The following is a 20090-nucleotide window of genomic DNA, read 5'->3' on the forward strand; positions in this document are numbered from 1 at the left end:
AAACAAAACAAATGTAATAAGAAAGACTTGTTGGAGATCAGCTTTGAAAAAGCACACCACTTATCAAGGTAGGGTAGATTAGAAAATCAAAGAAAATGAAGACACGAGTGAAAATAATAAAACAAAAACATGGGATAGTACCGTGAGGAAGTTCCAGTGAATAATGAAGTCACCTGAGTTTAATTTCCACTTGCTTAAAATACTCCTGACCCTCCAAAATAGGAGTAAGATTAAAAACAGCATTGAGATGATACAAGGAAATGAAGAAACAAGTTGAAGAATTGCAGGCTACATACTTAGTTAAATATTCTCTTCCCAGAACAAGACAAGTAACACTCACACCCTAAACCAAAACATTCTGTAGTCACAACCCTCCTTGGGTGGAATCCATAGTTATCTCCCTGAGTAGGAACCTAAGTGAGTAGTTGGATCCTTAGACTTTTGATTGAGGTGGAAACATATCTTTAATACCAGAACCACTTCTGAATATTAGCCACACGTGTTGACAATAATCTTGAGAAAGCAGAAGTAAGATTCAGCTCTCTGACCTTTATTCAAGATAGAATGAACCCATACCTATGGGCCCTGGCAAAGACTAGAAGTCAGACAGAGGAGTCTTAAGTAATTAAGATGAGAAGATGAGCAACAAAAAGAAGTAACCAACACTTCTATTTAATGCTAATAATCACAATAAAACAATTTTTGTTGAAGTGTATAGTCTTTACCTTTTTATGGATGTGACCAAATACATCATAAAAATGGCTTTCTTGCACAGGGACCATGCTAATCTTCTCTGTATTGTTCCAATTTTAGTATATGAGCTGCTGAGTAAATTGGGAGCATGGGGACCCTGGGGGAGGTATGAAAGGGAGGGGGAGAGGCATGGAGGGGAGCAGAGAAAATTGTACAGCTCAATAAAAATCAATAAAAAATAGTTTTCTTAAAAGAACAATTTATTTTGTTTTATGACATCAATCCAGACAGTTAATGGATCAATGTGCTTGATCAGAGATACAACTGTTCATATTAAGGGTTATCAAGAAGGAAAAATAACAAACCAGGAATATAAGGAGAAAAGAATCTGCACTTGGAATTGATTCATCCACACAAACATCCTCAAGAATGGCTTGCAGTCCATAGCAAAAAGATTGATGGTGAGATAGGTATGATTCCCCTGGGATTTTTATAGAGATAATCTGGCGCTCAAATGAGGCACGAACAGCCATGTTCTGTGCTGAAAGGATATTCCTAACAAGCTTTTCATAATTTGCCCTACGTTTTGATGGTCTGTTCAGTTTGTGGTGTCATATATCATGCATCTCCACATTTTTGATATGCATTTCTAATAAAAATCTATGTTTTCTCTTTTTGAAAGTCATGTTATAGTGACAAGAAGCATGTGACCACCATCAGAACTAGTTTATCCATGTATTTGAAATATAGATTACTCAGAATACATGAATTTTCCTTCAAATATTCTCTCCTTTTTAAATTAAAAGTCATTAGTGGGTATGCATTTGTGTATGTGTACGTGAGATGGCTGTGCAAATATGGTTTGGTGGTATGTGAGCCTCAGTCACTTGTCAATCATTTCTGTGCCCGCGCTCTCTGTCCACGTTAGTATGAATTCCAGGGATTAAAATAAGATTTCCAGGCTAGTGTTTCAAGTACCCATTGAGGTATCATGCCAGCCTCTATTTCTTTCAAATATTCAATGAAGATACTTTACAATGATCATATTATTTTGCCTGTTGAGGTTGAATTCCTGAATCATAATTGAATTTAGATTTTGGAAAAATGGGAATGATATCCATCACTTATTTATGTACATTATTTATAAAATATTCAATACAGCCATCATCAGTACAAATATTTGTGTATTTAATCATAAAATAATGTATGTACAAGGCCACCAGCAAGTATTGACTCCACTGAAGAACAAAAGCCCACAATATTAACCTAATCCACTATCATTTATGGCTTGATTAGCCATGAATTATTTTATATTACTCAAATAAATTTGGTAAGTTGAATTTATCTAAAAGTTTATTCCTTTGCGATTTCAATATCCAAATAACTTCACGTTTTCTAAACAATTGATTCATTTTAGCTTCATGCACTGCAGAATAAAAATATAGTGATTTGTATGCTCATTTAAAGTTATTTCAACAATTTTGTTGAAAAATTTTCTCTTGTTGGGTTTGAATGTGTGAAGGCAAAGAATTACTTTGACTTTTGACAACATTTTTTGCTAATTTTTTTTTATCCACCCTCTAAATTTATTTGCAAAAAAAAATCATGACATTTGAAAATACTCAGTATGGCAAACCAAAAAACAATAAAATGAAGGTTACTCTTGTATACTTTGCTGTGATCTTGCACAGGCAAGAAGCTGTATCTGTGAATTCAATGGAAAGGAAATCACACAACCAATAACTCCACTATACTGAACCCGTAACTCCTTCACTCCAATCCTTCAGGGAGAGAGTCAGGTGTATATTTTTACCTTTCTAAGCATGATGTCTTGCATCTGTGGATGGAAGTGGAAGGAGCATAGGGTATGTCCTGGGGTTTAATTAGAATCTGGACTTTGGGGAGTCCAACTGAGAGGCCAGTTACTAACCTGGTGTGGTTTGTACCTGTGCCTATGTAGTCTGTTGACGTTGTGGGAGTGTGTTTGCCAGTGGGTCTTGGAGGGACAGAGTACAGTGTTTGATGGGAGTGAGGGCACATCCTGGTGGCAGGTCTCTCCCCTGCTTGAAGGTTGGTGGGGACTGCCATTACAATATGTTTAAGTAATACACATCTACCTCTTCCAGCTAATCCAAATCCTCTCCTACTTCCCTATCCACATAAAGTTACATTTTCCTCATACTCTGCTATTATTTTTATTTGTTTACATAGAGGACTATTTTGATATTTTATTTATTTAATTGAAAATATATTTAGAATTCCATTTAATGTTTTTTTTTTGTATAATGAACCATCCCTGCATTTCTGGAATTAAGCTTACTTTATCATGGTGGAAGATATTTTTTATGTGTTCTTAGATTTGGTTTGCAAGTATTTTACTAACTACTTTACATCTATGTTTATCAGGGAAATTGGCCTGTAATTCTCTTTGTCGAACTTTTATGTCAGTGGTTCTCAACTTGTGTGTCATAATTCCTTTACATGTCAAATGATTCATTTACAAGTATAGAATATCAAACATCCTACGTATCAAATATTTACATTAAATTTCATAACAGTAGCAACATTGCAGTTATGAAGTAGCAATGAAAATAATTTTATGGTTGGGGACTACCATTACATGAAGAATTACATTAACAACAGGCCTCATAGGAAAGGTTGTGAACCACTGCTTTATGCGATTTGGGTATCAGGGTAACTCTGCCCTCATAAAATGACTTGAGTAATGTTCCTGCTCTCTATTTTATGGAATAATTTGAGGACTATTGACATTAACTTGCCTTTGAAATTCTGGTAGAATTCTGTGCTAAAAGCATCTGATCCTGGTTTTATTGTTGTTGTGTTGTTGCCGTTGGGAGTCTTTTAATGACTGCTTCGATTTCTTTAGTGGTTATAGGTCTATTTAGATTGTTTTTATGATATTGATTTAAATTTGGTAAGTGGTACCTATGGAGAAAATTATTCATTATTTTTTGATTTTTTTTTAATTTTGTGTAGTAACGCATTTTCAAATTATGCCATAAAAATTTTCTGGATTTCTTCATTGTCAGTTCTTATGGTCCCATTTTTGTTTCTTATCTTGTTAATTTGGATATTCTCTCTCTGTTTTTAGTTAGTTTGTTTTAGGGTTTATGTATTTAATTTACATCCTGACCACAGTTTTCCCTTTCTCCTCTCTCCTTAGTCCCTCCCACGACCTCTCCAGCATATTGATTTCCAATGCATAAGTTTGCACTCTAATCAATAATGAAGGAGTGTCCCCTTGCTACATATGCTCTCCACCATGAGCTGTAAATTTTGTTTTTGATCCTACCTATTCTGTAATGTATAACATGAAATCTCAGAGTCATTTTATTTGAATTTCCAAATGCCTAAGGATATTCAATATTTGTTTAAATGTTTCTTGGTCATTTGAGTTTATTCTGTTGAGAATTCTCTGCTTTCATTGTGTCACATATGCTTGGATATATTGTAAATTTATTTATAATTTTGTGAGAAACTGCCATAGTGGCTTCTAAAGTAGCTATACAAGTAGCCATATATTGTTATATTAAAAGGCTTCTGCAATCAGTTCATCATGGACTCATTGACTCTGTGTATGCTGTGTATAATAATATTTGGAGCATGACCTTTGATAATATCTGTATTTCCTTAGGAACGTTACCATTATGTGGCTGGCAGTAGTGAAGAGCCATAACTGCTCTTTCAGTGGACTTGTGTTCAATTGTCAGGATCCACTCGGGCACTCACAATCGTCTGTAACTCCATTCTAAGGTATCTGCCCTTCTCTGGCCTTAGCTGACACCTGCCAGCCATTTGGAGCATATACATACAGGTAAAATAGCCATACACATAAAAATAAATTATAAAAAAGAATCATATTATATTTATCCTTATTAGCTAGCAGATTATTTTATATTGAATTTGTCTATATTTAAGTACATATAGATATTATGAACAATAAACTCCTAAATGGCCTCAACACATATTTGTAATAATTAAGTGCTACTCTTGGCTCCACAGCTACAATCTACCGATATGTATACAAGATTATTTTATTCATTCTTCAAATACATCTTGCAATAATATTTTTCCCCATTCCATCTATTCTATGCAAAGATTTGGAGAAATAGTTTGTTGTTTTCCGACAGTAAGCAAAACAGATGAACACCGAATCATGTGTTTTCTCTCCTAAGCAGTTTTACTCTGTGTCCTTTATTTTTAATTATGTGCCTGTATATCTTATCTCACTATTTGATATTTATTAGGCTATTCAGGACATGGTTGTTTTCACTCTTACTGTACTACTTTCTACTTAAGAAACACTATATATTCTTGGGCTTTTGTGTAATGGTGGAAATAGCCCACAAAATTATTGGACAGACTAAGAAGCAAAACATGAGCAGCAGGCTAAAGGAAGAGCGTAACATTCCCAGCCACTGCTGATGAATTCTCTTTAATACACTGAGCAGTTAGGGTTTTCACAGCGAACCTCTCTGACCAGAGCAATGAACAACACCAGGTACGTGCTGTCCCCTACAGTTTAGAGAAAATGAAAATTGCACAGATTAGTGCACAGAAAAGCAAACGTTTTAAGGGAATTATTTCTTGAAAATGTCCATCTATCTATAAAGTAGCTACTCTGTTGGTCAACATTCATTTAAAATAGAGATTTATAAATTTGTGAAGTTGAGAACATTCTTTTTAATTTCAGCCCAATCTATGTTTATTCTGACACTGCTGGAATCCCTATTGCTACAGAGTCCAGAAACCGAGAGAATAGCTCAGAAATGATATTTTGGTGAGAATTTTTCTACAGGAAATTAACCCATAGTAAATTCTTTTGCAAGATGCAATACACATTTATTTTGATCCGATGTTCTATATCCTGTTCTTCTCAAATATCAGTAACTCTGGGCATCCTTCCCTTCAATCATGTTTTAGTGGCCTGGGCTCTCAAGCTGGGAAGTGAAGGAGATAAAGTTCAAACTTGTGTTTGCAGAGATTGTTCTTTCCTCTGAATCTGGTGATTTTCCATGATGATATTTTAGTTTCATGCTCTTGGGAAAGGTGACTATGGATTCTGTCTGTGCTCTGTCTTGTGGGGCATTGTCTTCTTTCTAGTCACTGTAAAAATCAGACAGGAGGATCTATCGTATGCAACGTGTATGCATGGACACATACATGTTACACCTACTTAGAAACTAGTGTGCAATGGCACATAACGTAATTTCTACTGTTTTCTGGTAAGAATATTGAGTTTTCTGATAGTTATTTTTGTTAAATGACACTGTTCCTAGTAAAAGGAGAGAGGAGGCAGACTAGGAATAGGGTGAATTGTTTATAAACTCTCTTTACTGGGGTGGGGATGGAATTAGCAGAAACACACAGGGGCTCCGCATTTTTGCTAAGTGATGTATTTTATTATGGATTTTATTTATAATTCAATGCAATGTATTTTTATCATATTCAACCCACACCCCCAACCTTTCTCCAGTTCCTTATTGTATGGATGGCACCTGGAAGAAGTTAGCTGACTTGCTTTAGGTTGCACAGATACATGCCTGAGACAGAGATGATATCAGGACTAAACTGACTGAATCCAGGAACCAGATTGGTCCTGGTGTGCCAAAAGCAGCTAGTTAAGAGAAGTCTGGCCCCTACCCTTCTGATTTCTGCCAAATTCCAGCCAGCTATATACCTTAATCTCCTAAAGTATTTTAATGCACAGTCCCCTTCTTGATTACTCTGTGTCCTAGATGTTAAATATTTAGTTTTTAAAAAGATGTGAATATACTCCTATAACTCTACAAAAATTGACCCAGGAAAATAACCCTGTTGAAATTGCAGTTCAACAACAGATATTTGCATTTAACATGACATGGCTAAAGTATGCAAGATGTTATTAACATACCCTTACTATACACAGATGTAGTTTAAAGGAGATGACATGCACAGTGAGTATTGAAAAATGTTTTGAAACCCAGTCCCATTTAAAAGGAAGTCAGACTAAATTTTACTCAATCAGATACAAAAGACGGAACAAATTCATCAGAATTCTTGAATACCGTGTTTCATTAGGTTAAAATACGTAATACCGTGGCCATTTTAATTCCAACATTGTGGGGTGAATCAAGTGAATCAGCTTACTGTTTCTAACACTGATTGTTTTGAGCCGAGGCAAAGGTACCAGCGATTTCAGTCTATGAATGGATGAGTGTATTTTTTCATAAAATCCAATCTGAACTGTGAGAACCAGCTAGTCCTGCAATCAGAAGAGACAGCTCTCAGTAGTAAGGGTTCTTCTTTGGAACTGTGGCTAGTGAAATATCAAGAGATGACTAAAATGTTTTGTGTATTTAGTGTTCTCATCTGTGGACCAAAGCTGGTTACTAGCTGGCTGTGTATGAGTTCCAGCTGGTGTGGTTTTCTCTAAGGAGACAACTTGATATGAAGAAATATTACCTCTGAGTCTTCACTGTCTGATATGCTGACAGCTTAGAGATCTTAGTCTTCCTTTGTGAAACATGATAACAATGAAGTATATTATTCACAGAATTATTATGAAGGAAAAATTGGATCTACCATCTCAGGAACATTAGACAGTTCTTGCTACATAAAGACACGCTCCACAGATATCTGAAGTGGTTGTATTTATTTGTTATTTTTATTCAGTCGTTTAGACTATTTTCTGTTTATATATACGCATATGTGAGTATGTGTTTATATAGATATATATATATATATGTTTGTAATATTTGTTTCCTGAAAATAAACAGATGCATATGTGTAGTGATGACTATAGAAGGATGGATAAATTCAGATATGGGAGGCACGAATGACACTTGCTAATATAGAATATCCCAAATTTGTAAATATTTATTTACTCTAATATATGAATATCATATAATTTTTATATAAGAATCTTAAGCTCTGTTCTAAGTGCCTAATGCTGAGTTGGTACCTGCAGAGAAAACATGTGAAACATTTGTGTGTATATAGTCCTAACATACTGAAATCCCTACAAGTTGCTTCATTCAAGATTCCCATTAAGAAAAGCAAAGGATGAGATTGCACCTTAGAAGCATGTTTCTCTAGTTGCCTTGAATTGTTCGTCGTTCAGACCCAATTTCTCTCTCTTTTCCTAACCCTTCCCCACCCTTGGCTGATAGATAATTCTTCTGAAAGTTCCCTAAATAATGAAGGCCAAACAGAAACACTAAAGGAAGCCAAAAAAATAAAACTGTAGAGAACCCGGGAGAGGGTTCAATTCATCTTATGCCAGCCGATAGATTCTTGAAGAGGACCGTGGTTAAACTACTATTTTCTTCTTTCTATTCTGCCTGTGTAATAAAACAGGACTACACTCTATCTTTGTATAGGTTTTAGCACTTAATTTACTAAATAAACTCGGAAGTCTGTCTCTTTGGGCAAACGGAATGCGTCTACTCTGGGTTTGGATATTTCAAACGCTGCCGAGCGTAGCCCATCAGTTCCTAAATGTGTCAAATTCATCACAGAGAGGACTCGTTTGGAGGAGACATCCCTTAAGAAATACTGTTCCAACTTTTCCTTTTGGTTCTAAAGTTCCTCCTCACTTTTAAAAGTTCTCAGTTTAGAGCAAGAGCGGTGGCTAACAGGTTCAAAGTGACTTCTGTTCTTTCAGTGGCCTGGCATTAGCCTGCCGCAACCAGGTCAGATGGCTTACAAACTCCTGCAAGTCCAGCTTCATTGCACTCAGGCCGCCTTCTGATCTCCTTGGACACTGGTCGCCATACGCATGAACACTGAATTAAAAGAGGATAAATATTTTTTTTTCTAGAATGTTCTGATTTTTATGTGTATTGAAAAGTCAACTGCATTTTATTATTAAACTAAATAGCACTATTGATAAGGAAAGAATGATCTTTAATAACTTCCAATTTTTCTATTCATATTTTCATGGGAAACATCTAGAGGTTTTTCCAATAAAGCTTTAAAAGAGAGATTTTATTTGAAATCACAAATGGAAATCTAATTTTACTAAAATGTGAGTGATGCTCAAATGCTATTTTGTAATGCACTGCACACTTTTATGGGACCTCCAGGGGATTGGGTCTCCTGGTAACCTTTGGAAGATGAGGGGATTGGAGACAACTTTCTTCCTTGAGATAGTTGTGCCTGGATATTCTGGATCTTCTTTCCGTCACTGCTTTGCTGTTACAAACTGTTGCCTGAGCATTCTACCACTTAGGGAGACTATTGTTTTCCTGAACAATAAGGAGAAATACCTTGAGTATTAACAAAATATCAAAAGATTACATTAAAGTGGCAAATACCTAGCAGTTTGTCATGAGACTTCACCTGAGACAGCTCAACAGGTAAAAGGTCTATGATTCTAATTTATAGTTATTGTTCTAGCTTTATCTTTTAATCCGGGTAGAAATGGGGGTAACTTATAATTGACAGAAAACGTGGGCACTTACAAACATAGAACAAAAGGCAATTTTAAATTTTGAAAATATAAGGGCACTAGGAAATATTATTAGTATCAGGATGTACAAGTGGAAAAAAAATGATACCAAGCAAGAAATCTTGACTGTTCAAAGATGAAATACACATCATCCTTGTACATCATCATCATCATCATCGTCATCATCATCATCGTCATTGTCATCGTCATCATCATCATCACTGTCCTCATCACTACTATTACTATCCTTTAAGTAGAGCCATAGAATATTTGAAGTTAATTTTTGTTTTTGACTCAAGCGGTGATAAGAAGAATGGAACATCAAAAAACAACTTTCAAAGTCCAGGAAGCAATGCATTGCTGTTGCTAAATCACTCATCTAAGACACAGAGCTGCGCCTTATCTCTCTAACTCTGACACATTAGCAGACCTCCCACTTCTCTCTCCTTTCTAATGCCACCAGTCTCTGGAAAACCTTTTTCTAACTTCAGCTTCTCTGTGATCAATATTTCTGTTTCTACTTGTGAGAACTCAGAGCATTTGGCTTTCTATACTTTGGTAAGTTCATGCAGCATGTTCCTTAGACACAATGAGATTTCACATCGCATAAGGAGACAATGGACACCAGCATCCTACTCTCTGGATTCTACTAGTGAGCACTGACATGTTCACCATTTAGCCATCAAATGTGCAAACAAATCCATCAATAAATCACTGTGAAAGGAATTTAAAACTGCTTCTTTGCGATACTTGATAATATATAGATAAAACTTGTAGAAACTAGAGCAAAGAAATGATTACATTTAATAGCATGAATTACCTCTTATGTATTCAAACCACTAGATAGTGTGTGTGTGTGTGTGTGTGTGTGTGTGTGTGTGTGTATGTGTGTATGTATGTTTGCAGTCAGGTTGTCTTTCATCAGAATTCTTTTTCATTATAAATTGGATCATATCCTAGAGGCAATAAATACTTCGTGGAAAGCTAGACATGCAGAGATTGCATAGCAGAATTTTGATTTCTTTTTTGTTTTTGTTGTTGTGTTTCATCTTTCATTTAACAGAATTACATGCTGACATTCGATAATGTCAAATTACTCCTTAACAGATTAGTTCTTCTAGGAGTATCATTTGCTTTCTTTTTCTCTCCCTAATTTTGTTTCCTGACATATTATGTGTTATTATTTTCTTTGAATTACCATATCACAATGGAATATTTTTAGGAATCCTATTTTCATGGCAAAGGAAAAAAGTACATATCTGTGATACATCAAAACAGCATGTTTTTTTCTGGTGCTTTTCCAACAAAAGGACAATACACATTAAGTAAAATTCACACATTGTTAGTACAGTTGGTGTGGATGTGTCTGTTTCCTCCTTTGCTGGGATTATGTAATCACTGTGTTTTCTATGTGTGGTTAACCTCATTAACCTCTTTATTGTTTAGTTTTCCTTTAATCATATTCTGTGGAACTGTATTTTTAGATAGATATTGTTTATATATTTTTTCAAGGAATGTCTTAATTGTTCCATCTGTTGTGATGTTACAGTTTTGATAGGTATAATATTCAGTGCTGGTATGTGTGGTGTCAGCGTTTATGAAACATCTATGCAAGCCTTTCTGGTTTTCAGAGTTAACATTGAAATGACAGGAGTCATTCTTATAGGTCTGCCTTAATAAGTTTATGATCTTTTTCCCTCTCAGCTTTTAATATTCTTTCTTCATTTTGTAAGGTTAGTGTTTTCATTATGATGTGTCAGGGGGACTTTCTTTTCTGGTCCAGTGTATTTGGTGGTCTGTGTGCTTCTTGTGCATTGATAGGCATCTCTGTTTAGGTTAGCAAAATTTTCTTCTATAATATCATTGAAAATATTTTCTGTTTGTTTGACCTGAGTTTCTTTTCCTTTTTCTGTTTTTATTATTCTCAGATTTGGACATTTCAAGGTGTCCCAGATTATCTGTATGTTTTGCGCCAAGAGTTTTTCAGATTTAACATTTTTCTTTGAGTGATATCAATTTCATCTATTATGTTTTTAGTGCCTTTTGTCCTTATTGAGTAGATTTTTTTTCCTGGTTTCTTTTACCCTCTACTCTTCTTATGAGGATATGGTGCCTGGGTGTTTCTTGATACATAAGTCTTAGGGATTTCTGCTCTGTGTGGCCACTGGGGTTCTGAGTAATGTAGGTTTTTTTGTATTGTGAGCTATTGTTTATATAGTTGTGAGCTGTTGATACAGTTATGGGGATTGGCTTGTGGGGGTAAGTTTTTCCACAGGAAGTAAGAAAACGGTGTTCAATCAGGATCTACTCAATCCCCTTAAAATAAGTACAGAGAATAAGGGCAGGACATAACAGATAGTCTGCTAAGAGCTGATGATGACACCAGAGTAGTGGATTTTGGGAAGAGGTGGGAAAATGAAGGTCTGAAGCTGTCTCTGTACTTAATTTCACCTCTTGTTTCTCTGGCAGGTTTGTATAGTTGGTTCCCAGAGAAATCCTGCTGATGCTGTAGGTTGGGAAAATGTGATGAATAGAGAGAAGCTTGAATGGGGAAGTTCCCTACAGTCCACTAGAGGGAGGGGCAGAGAGAATATTTCAGTAGGTGGCCTGCTTCAGTGCTGGGGATGGAACTGTGGGACTGTATTTGGAGGAGAGAAAGGAGAGGTAAATCTGAAATTTTCCCATCTATTTCCAAGGTCAATGAGGATACTAAATTTTTAATTTACTCTACAAAAAAAGTTCTTGGAAAACAAATAAATAAGTCAATATCTGAGAGATGAAATAGTTCAGAGACCTTGGGTTTGACTGTATCAAAAACATACTCATATCAAGTGAAGACAAGACTCTCAAACAGATAAAAAATAAACTTGTAGTGTGTATATGTAGTCTCTCCTTTTAACTAAATATCAAAAATAATTTATCAAGAAAATTTCTTATATTCAAATCTAATTTTCTTATTAAATCATAAGAAAAGCAAGAATATCTAGCTATTTGAAAATTAGTTCTTTACCATATTCCTAGCATATGTTAGAGTACTTTACATCAAGAGAATGACTTAGTGTATTAGGAAGGAAGAAAGGACAGAAATGAGATTTCTATAGCTCATTTTTACAGACACTTTCTTTCCCCTTGTTTGTTGAAACATCTGTTACAATCACTCTTCAGAAGGGCTCCTCTCCAAAACACACACATGAACACTAACCTAGGGCATTTTATGAACTATATTGTGGATTTTCTCTTGTTGGACCACTTTCATTTCCTGTCCACAAATGTAGCAAGTTCTTTCTATGTCACATTCTGCCTATATGCTTATTCTCAAAGATTATTTAACATAGGCATATACATGGTGGCCATGATGCTATACTTACTGGATAACAAACGTTTTAAACAAACAATTACTACTTTGAAAAATGAGTTCAGACGATAAGATATGAGTGTTTGAGTCTCAAGAGGCAGCCAGGGAGACTCCTAGGTATTGTCTTTTAAGTGTACATTGTCTTCCTTGTCTATGATTTTGTCATCTACTTTCCATTAATCTCCTTCAGGTCTAGTTTATTGAAAGGTGTCTACATTAACAATCTGCTAGGTTTTATTCTTTGTATTCAATTCCCAGGGAATATATCATGACAGGATTTGTAGTTAAATTTTTCTTAAATTCTCCTACAAAGATAAATCACTGCTATCTCTAGCTGCTCGAGAAAAAGGTTTCCCACAAAGGAAATACACCATGAACATACCAACATGTTCTTTAAAACCATTTGGTAGGAGCCCGGCGATGGTGGCGCACGCCTTTAATCCCAGCACTTGGGAGGCAGAGCCAGGTGGATCTCTGTGAGTTCAAGACCAGCCTGGTCTACAGAGCTAGTTCCAGGACAGGCTCCAAAGCCACAGAGAAACCCTGTCTCAAAAAAGCAAAAAAAAAAAAAAAAAAAAAAAAAAAAAAAAAAAAACATTTGGTAGTGGTAGGGTTGGTTATGTGTAGTATTCTTAAACAGAAAAAGTTTAAAAATCAGAAAAATCATTTCAAAGGACCACTTCCCTTCTTAAATCTTTAGCCACTTTGTGTTTTGGACATTATTTTCTCATCATCTTATGTTTCTTAGTTATAGTTAGCTAAGTGTCTATTTAGTTTGGCAAATTTGCCAAGGCTTAAGGAATTGATACATCTTTAAACTATGAAAATGTAATTCACTTGTATATTAATGGTTATTAATGTGTTGCATGGAAGTTTTCATAAGATGATGTTGCCCACTTATTTAAAGACCTTGGGTTTGTACATATTCTCTGGGGGACCATATTTTCCCCATATATTACTATAACTAATTGGATTTATTTTTCTACAATGACTCCAAATATTCTCATTGGGACAAAGACTGAAGTGATTCTCTCTCTAAGTTTGTCAAACCTATAGGAAACATTTCATTTGAAATTGGTTGTGTATAGATGGCACAGTATTTATTTACACAATTGTTTTACTTACACAATTGTGAAGCAATCTAATGGATCATAAAACTATCTGTGGCAGGGAGGTGTTTCACAAGTAATGTAGTATGTACAATATCTAACTTCATTAACTGCTTCTTAGAAGTGTTACTATTATGCTCTGTGGTTATTGCCTATAACCTGTCTTTGTGGGAAAATATTTTAATAAGTAAATATTACTTCAACCCTTGTATAATGAGCAGGTTCCAAAATGCTGCCATCTATCTACCCTAGCCTCAAGTTTCCAAACTATTTCAAAGTTTTACTTTCCTGGGAGCAGATAATGGATTTCCAACATTCTGTATTTGAGCATAACATGTCACAAATCACATCTACTTTTTAATAATTAACAATTTTACTTTCAAAAGCAACACATTCTTATAAATCAATGACAAGCATTTGTGAATATTTCATGGAGTCCCAAACTCCTGTTTTATGGAAAAGAGTGCTGACTACACATTTGAATGAGGAGTGAGGAAAAATTCTATAAAGCACCAAGAGTTCTGTTTAGAAATTCTTCGTGTCTTTAACTTTTCCATATATGTAACAGAAATTATAAAAAAAGAAAAATCTAAGTTAGTTGCTAGTGAGGGGATTTAGCTATAAATTTACACTGTTGAGTTTGCCTTTCTATTTCTATGTTTTTTATACTCATGAAACATATATTTTTAGTGAAATTTAAGCTTGTATTAGGCAAGGAAACAAACACATCATTTTTTGAGAGAATTAGAAAAAGCAAAGTGCTAATGAAAGCATTTATTACATTCGAGGGGTTAATTTAAATTTCAGATATCTTTGATGCTGTAGTATCAGAGGGTAATATGTTTGCTCTTTGTAATTTAGGTTACATTTAATTTCAAACAGTTTTGAAAATACAATTTATAAGGAAAATCACATTAGCAAGAGGGATTTTATTATTTCTTTAAAGACTAACTACTTATTGATAACCTACTCTATAAAAAGATCTAGTTCAACAGAGTAAACAAAAGAGAAATAAACTCAACTCATGCAGTACCCAAGAGTCAAGAATATGAGCAATTGTTAATAAAATATTTGTGATAATTTTAAAAGTACATTAGAAAATTTAGAAAGTGCTTTCCAGCCATGCATGTCAGTGCATGCCTTAAAACCAGCGCTCTGGATGCAGAAGCTGGTAGATTTCCATGAGTGACAGGCCGACCTGGTCTATATAGCTAGCACCAGAATAGCCAAGGCTACAGTTATAGCCCATTTCAAACAAACAAAAAACAAACAAACTAGTGTATTCAATTCTGAAAGAGAAAAATATTAACCAAGGCCTTAATTGCATGTTGGATGCCAAGTATGATTTATATACAAATTTAGGTCTCCTCAAACCCTTGTACCTTAGTACATTTTATCTCATTTTGGCTTCAATTTCGAAGGTTAAAACAAATCATGTTAACTAGGGTTCTCAATAAAATATTATCAGATATTTTCCTACATTAATTTAATGCAAAATAAAGAAGTAGCCCATGAGGGAACTTGTTGCTGTATTGCAAAAAAGTTTGGCTCTAAAACAGTCTAGGAAGTCATTGCTTCAATCTTCTGTATAGGATCAATAATCTTGCAGCCAGGTAGACATGGCTGTAACAGAACATAACCACTTTACTCAGTATTGAAAATAGGTATAAAGAAGTAATAAGACAATTGATATTCCATTCCTTTTCATTTATGATCTGTCTCACTTTTCAAATAATTTGTCGATAGAACATAAGATCGAAAGAGTTGTGAGTGTACATTGTTTTGGATATTAATCAGCTCTCTTTAATGCAAAGCAATCTCAGAGGAAGAGAAACCAGGCACAGGCATGGGTACTCTACTGACTTTCTTCATACGGTAGCATGGGCCCTGGGGGAATCTGCCATCAGGGGTCTCATCGTGTGTCATACACTTGATCATCCTCTTGAACTGCTCACTTGTAACCAGAAGAACTGGTGAAAGAGCAGACATATATTTAGACTCTTTTATGACTGGCTACCAGATCAGTTGTTTGCATGATATTTAATAGCCAATCAGAACCTCATTTTAAGATATCTTAAGATAAAATTCTATCTGTATAATCATGAGTAGTGAAAAATCAAATTTAATGTGAAACTGTCTTGAAGATGTGAACTGCTGAGTATACTGGAAAATGGATGGTGTCAGCTGAGTTCTTGTGGAGTTGTAAAGGAAGCCATAAATGTGGGTCTGGGATGACATATGTAGCCTTGAGCATCCTATGGGGATTAGGCCATTATTTTGAGTTGGTACTACAAGAAAGATTTTTGATTAAAGAAATATTTATACAGAAAACATTACAGATGATGGGTCTAAACATTGTCCTCCTAGGTTTGTTATTACTGGTGTTTTCAGTCATCTGATGCTATTCTTCCTAAACCAAATTTAATTTTTCTACTGTTTCAGATGTTTGTTAACCTTTCTTTGGGCTCATATCTCTCAGTTTTGAAATTAAATTTATATGTTCAGGGTGACTGATATTGAATAACAGCCTTGAGAGTGAATAGAAATGGCAGCAAGGAGAATTACCTGTTGTGACATTGTCAAAGGTAGAAAAAAATCCACTTCCCATAAATTTTCTATTTTATACCTTCATTTATTGTCCTGTAGTTAGTAATCAGAGCTTGAGTAAATGCCGTGTCAGCAGGAAGCATTCCTCAAGCTTGCTGAAATATAAAGGTAGATGACTAGAGTTGCATATTAACATAAGTTTCATATTAAAGTGCATAGAAAAGGTAAATACTGATGAAAAATCTGACAATACTATTCAGCATTAATTGGTATTTTGAGTGACAGTGTTAAACAAATTGAATTTATGTGTGTCGGTCACATTTTATATGTGTGTGCTACATTACAATTAATTTTACTTAGAAATCTTTTAAAAATCTCTTCGTAGCTTTGTACTTTTCTGTGATCTCTGATTTGACAGGGGCTCAAAATAGTTTCTTGTGAATAGAACGGTTCAGACACATAAATCACTAAAATGTCTAGGGATACTATAGGATGTGAACACAGGTCCACATATAAATATAGCCACACACAAAGACAGAAAGAGAGAGAGACAGAGAGAGAGAGAGAGAGAGAGACAGAGAGAGACAGAGAGAAACAGAGAGAGAGGAGGCAGAGACAGGCAGCGTTACTATTGAATGACTAAGTTTTAAATATCAAATAGAGTTGGAAAATACAGCTATCAGAGCTATTCAAACATTTACTAATAGAGTTTTATTTCATTTTATTATTCTTGAGACTTTTATAGGTGACATTGTTGATGAAAGATATTGGCATGCCCCTGACATTTATAAATACAAAATTAGCAACAGAATCGTGCTTTTGTTTAGTTTCTACAGCTCCTGCTAGATCATTTTCCATTGTGCTTGTAATTGGAAATGATGAACATATGTCTATGGTTTATGAGACTGCTATTAAAAGTCTATTACTCATTGGCCAAAAGGCAGAAGTATGAGGACATCCATTAGGCATGCTTTGCGTGGTTTGTGGATTGGAATTTTCAGATAAAATACGGATAAAGGCCTTATAAAATACATGGAATAAGAAATTGGGTGCTGAATAGGGGTGCAGGGTAGTAAATGTTCATGAAGCTTGACTGTGTTAAAATATTCTCAATATGGGAATTGAAGTTTCAATGAGAGTTTTCTAAGAAGTAAAAACTGTGGTGGTGCCTGGACACCACTAAGGAGAAAGGCATGTGTGGTAAATGAAAAGGAAACATGAAAAACAGAGAATAAAATTAAGAAAAAACAAACATTTTTCAGGGTCATCATGGACAACAACATTATAGTGAAATAATGATCAAGACAGAAGGTCTATGAGACAATGTAAAGCAAAGCAAGCCTGCAAGGGAGGCAGAGGACCTGAAAGCTTGCCAACCAGTCCATGGAGATGTTTGGTCAAATTAACTTAATCCCCACTAAATGGAACTTTATCTTTCCATACTTTAATTTGAACCTTCTCTTCAGTTCACACCTTCAAATTAACATGCTTCCTCTGGGAACTGGACTATTCCCCTCAATGAAAGAAAGCTATTAGGTGTACTTTAGGTATCAGATACTGATTTTCTGTGGTGTCAGAATTATAATGAATAAGTGCATCATTAGAAGGTTTACTACCAGTGTTAAATATTTCTTGTATGAAATCAAAGAACAAACAAGTCCTCTTAAGTGGGAACCAGCAATAATGGTTGACTTGAAGAACAGGTAAATGTCTTGCAAATACAATGAGTGTCTAAAAGACACTTTTATCTCTTGTATTGACTGCCAGGTGCCCTTGGTTAGATAGGTTGTTCCATACACTTAGCCTGGAGTTATGAGTGTCATTTTCTCTCATATCAAATATGTATTCTGTTCGTAAATTTTCTCTGACTTGGATGTTTCTTATCACACATATTTAATTATCCTTATGTTTCAATATTTTAATTTAATGAGGTTCCTCTCTATTAGTTCTCCCAACATCATTTTGAGGAGTATCCTGATATTAATAATATATATTCAAATTGACACAAGCTAGATTTATCTGGGAAGAACCTCAGCTGAGAACATGCCTTTACCCGGATTTCCTGAAGACAAGCCTCTGAGGCCTTTTCTTAATTGGTGACAGGTGTGGGAATGCCCAGCCCATTGTAGGTGGTGATTCCCTGGTCAGCAGGTCCTGCAGCTTACAAGCAAACAGACTGATTAAGAAAACAAGCCTCTAAATCAACATGATCAAAGCTCATCTGAACTCAGTGAGCGAGGCGTCACGCACAGGGCCTGCGCACATCTTTATCAGGCCCTCCGTGCTTGTATTATGTCTTCCAGTTTAGTGTTTGTAAGGGATTCCTAAAAGTGGGTCTTTGATCCTTTCACCGACACTTGGGCTCTTTTTTCCTCTTTATTTATCTTGTCCAGCTCTGACGTGTTACTTTTTATTTTTATCTTTTGTATTTTATGTTATTATTATCCTTTAGAAGCCCGTTTGTTTTCTTTTTAAATTTTTTTCAAAATTTATTTATTTATGTATGTATTTTACATCTCTGCTGCAGTTACCCTTCCATCCTGTCCTCCTAGTCACTCTTTGCCACTCCCTTTTGTCCACACCCTCTCAATCCACTGCTCCTTTTCTGTTTAGGAAAGTGCAATTATCCCATGAGTATCAAAAAATATGACATATGAGATCGAGCACCTGCAGGATAGTAAAAAAAAAAAACATATGGTGTATCAAGTTGCAGTAAGATTAAGCACCGCCCATGTTTTGAGGTTGGAAAAACCAGCACAGTAGGAGGAGTGGGGTCCCAAAGGCCAGCAAATGAGTCAGAGACAACCCCTGTCCCCACTGCTAGGAGTCCTACGAGAAAAGCAAGCTGTACAACTGTCACATACATGCAGAGTGTCTAGGTCAGTCCCATGTAGGCTCCCTGGTTGTTGGGTCAGTCTCTGAGCCCTATGAGGCCAGGTTAGCTGATTCTGTGGATTTTCTTGTGGTGTTTTTGACCCCCTCTGATTTCGGGAATCCTTGTTCTCTGTTCTGAAGGATTCCCTGAGCTTCATATAATGTTTGACTCTGAGTCTGCATCTGTTTTCACCAATTACTGAATAAAGCCTCAGACAGAAAAGTTGAAGGGATGTGGGGAGATATAAAATAAAATAAAACTACTCAGGATGTATTATATTAGAAAATATCTATTTTCAATAAAAGTTGAAAAAGTAATTAAAATAAATAAAACTGAGGGTTGGGGAGCAAAGAAATAAAGCAGTGTAGCCAGCCTTGGGGACCAAGCCAATAAACAACAGTCCCCTGGCATCTGTATTAGTTTCTGTCCACTGGTTTCTGTCTTGAGTTTCTGCCCAGACTTCCATTGACAAAGCTATAAGGTGAAATAGGAGCTTTCTTCCCCAAGTTGCTTTTGGCCATGGGATTTGTCACAAATTAAAATCTTAATTATGGAAAATAAAAAGGATAGCTTATAAAGAAACAGCAAAAAAAACCTCTTAAAATTACTTTATATCTATTTTTTTCAGATAAACATGAATTATATCTTTGTTTATTTGATTATTCCATTCTCAGACTAGCCTTGGTAATTTTACTTTAACAGGATTATGTATTAGAGTTTATAGATAATACTGTGACTTGGATGTGACAATATTCCTCTCATCATCAGTGTATAAGCCTTTTATTTTTTAACTATTAACTATATTTAAAAATGGCTCTACGGGCTGATGAGGGAGAGGGACTTGATCGGGGGCGGGGGGGGAGGTGGGGGGCGGTGGCGGAATGGAGGTGGGCGGTCCTTGGACTTCCCACAGGTCAGGGAGCCAAAATGGCTCTACGGGCTGATGAGGGAGAGGGACTTGATCGGGGGCGGGGGGGGAGGTGGGGGGCGGTGGCGGAAAGGAGGCGGAAATCCTCAATAAATAAATAAATTAAAAAAAAAAATTCAACTGAAGGAGAA

General features: G+C 35.5%; 1 non-coding gene across 1 annotated transcript; it reads right to left on the minus strand.

The window, feature by feature from the left end:
- Positions 1-731: 731 nt before the first annotated feature.
- On the minus strand, positions 732-843 carry LOC113457779. Its single transcript, XR_003378275.1, has one exon. It is a non-coding gene; the product is annotated as a U6 spliceosomal RNA (small nuclear RNA).
- Between the last annotated feature and the right edge of the window lie 19247 nt (positions 844-20090).

The sequence above is a fragment of the Microtus ochrogaster genome, linkage group LG5, assembly GCF_000317375.1.
Source record: "Microtus ochrogaster isolate Prairie Vole_2 linkage group LG5, MicOch1.0, whole genome shotgun sequence".
NCBI lineage: Eukaryota > Metazoa > Chordata > Mammalia > Rodentia > Cricetidae > Microtus > Microtus ochrogaster.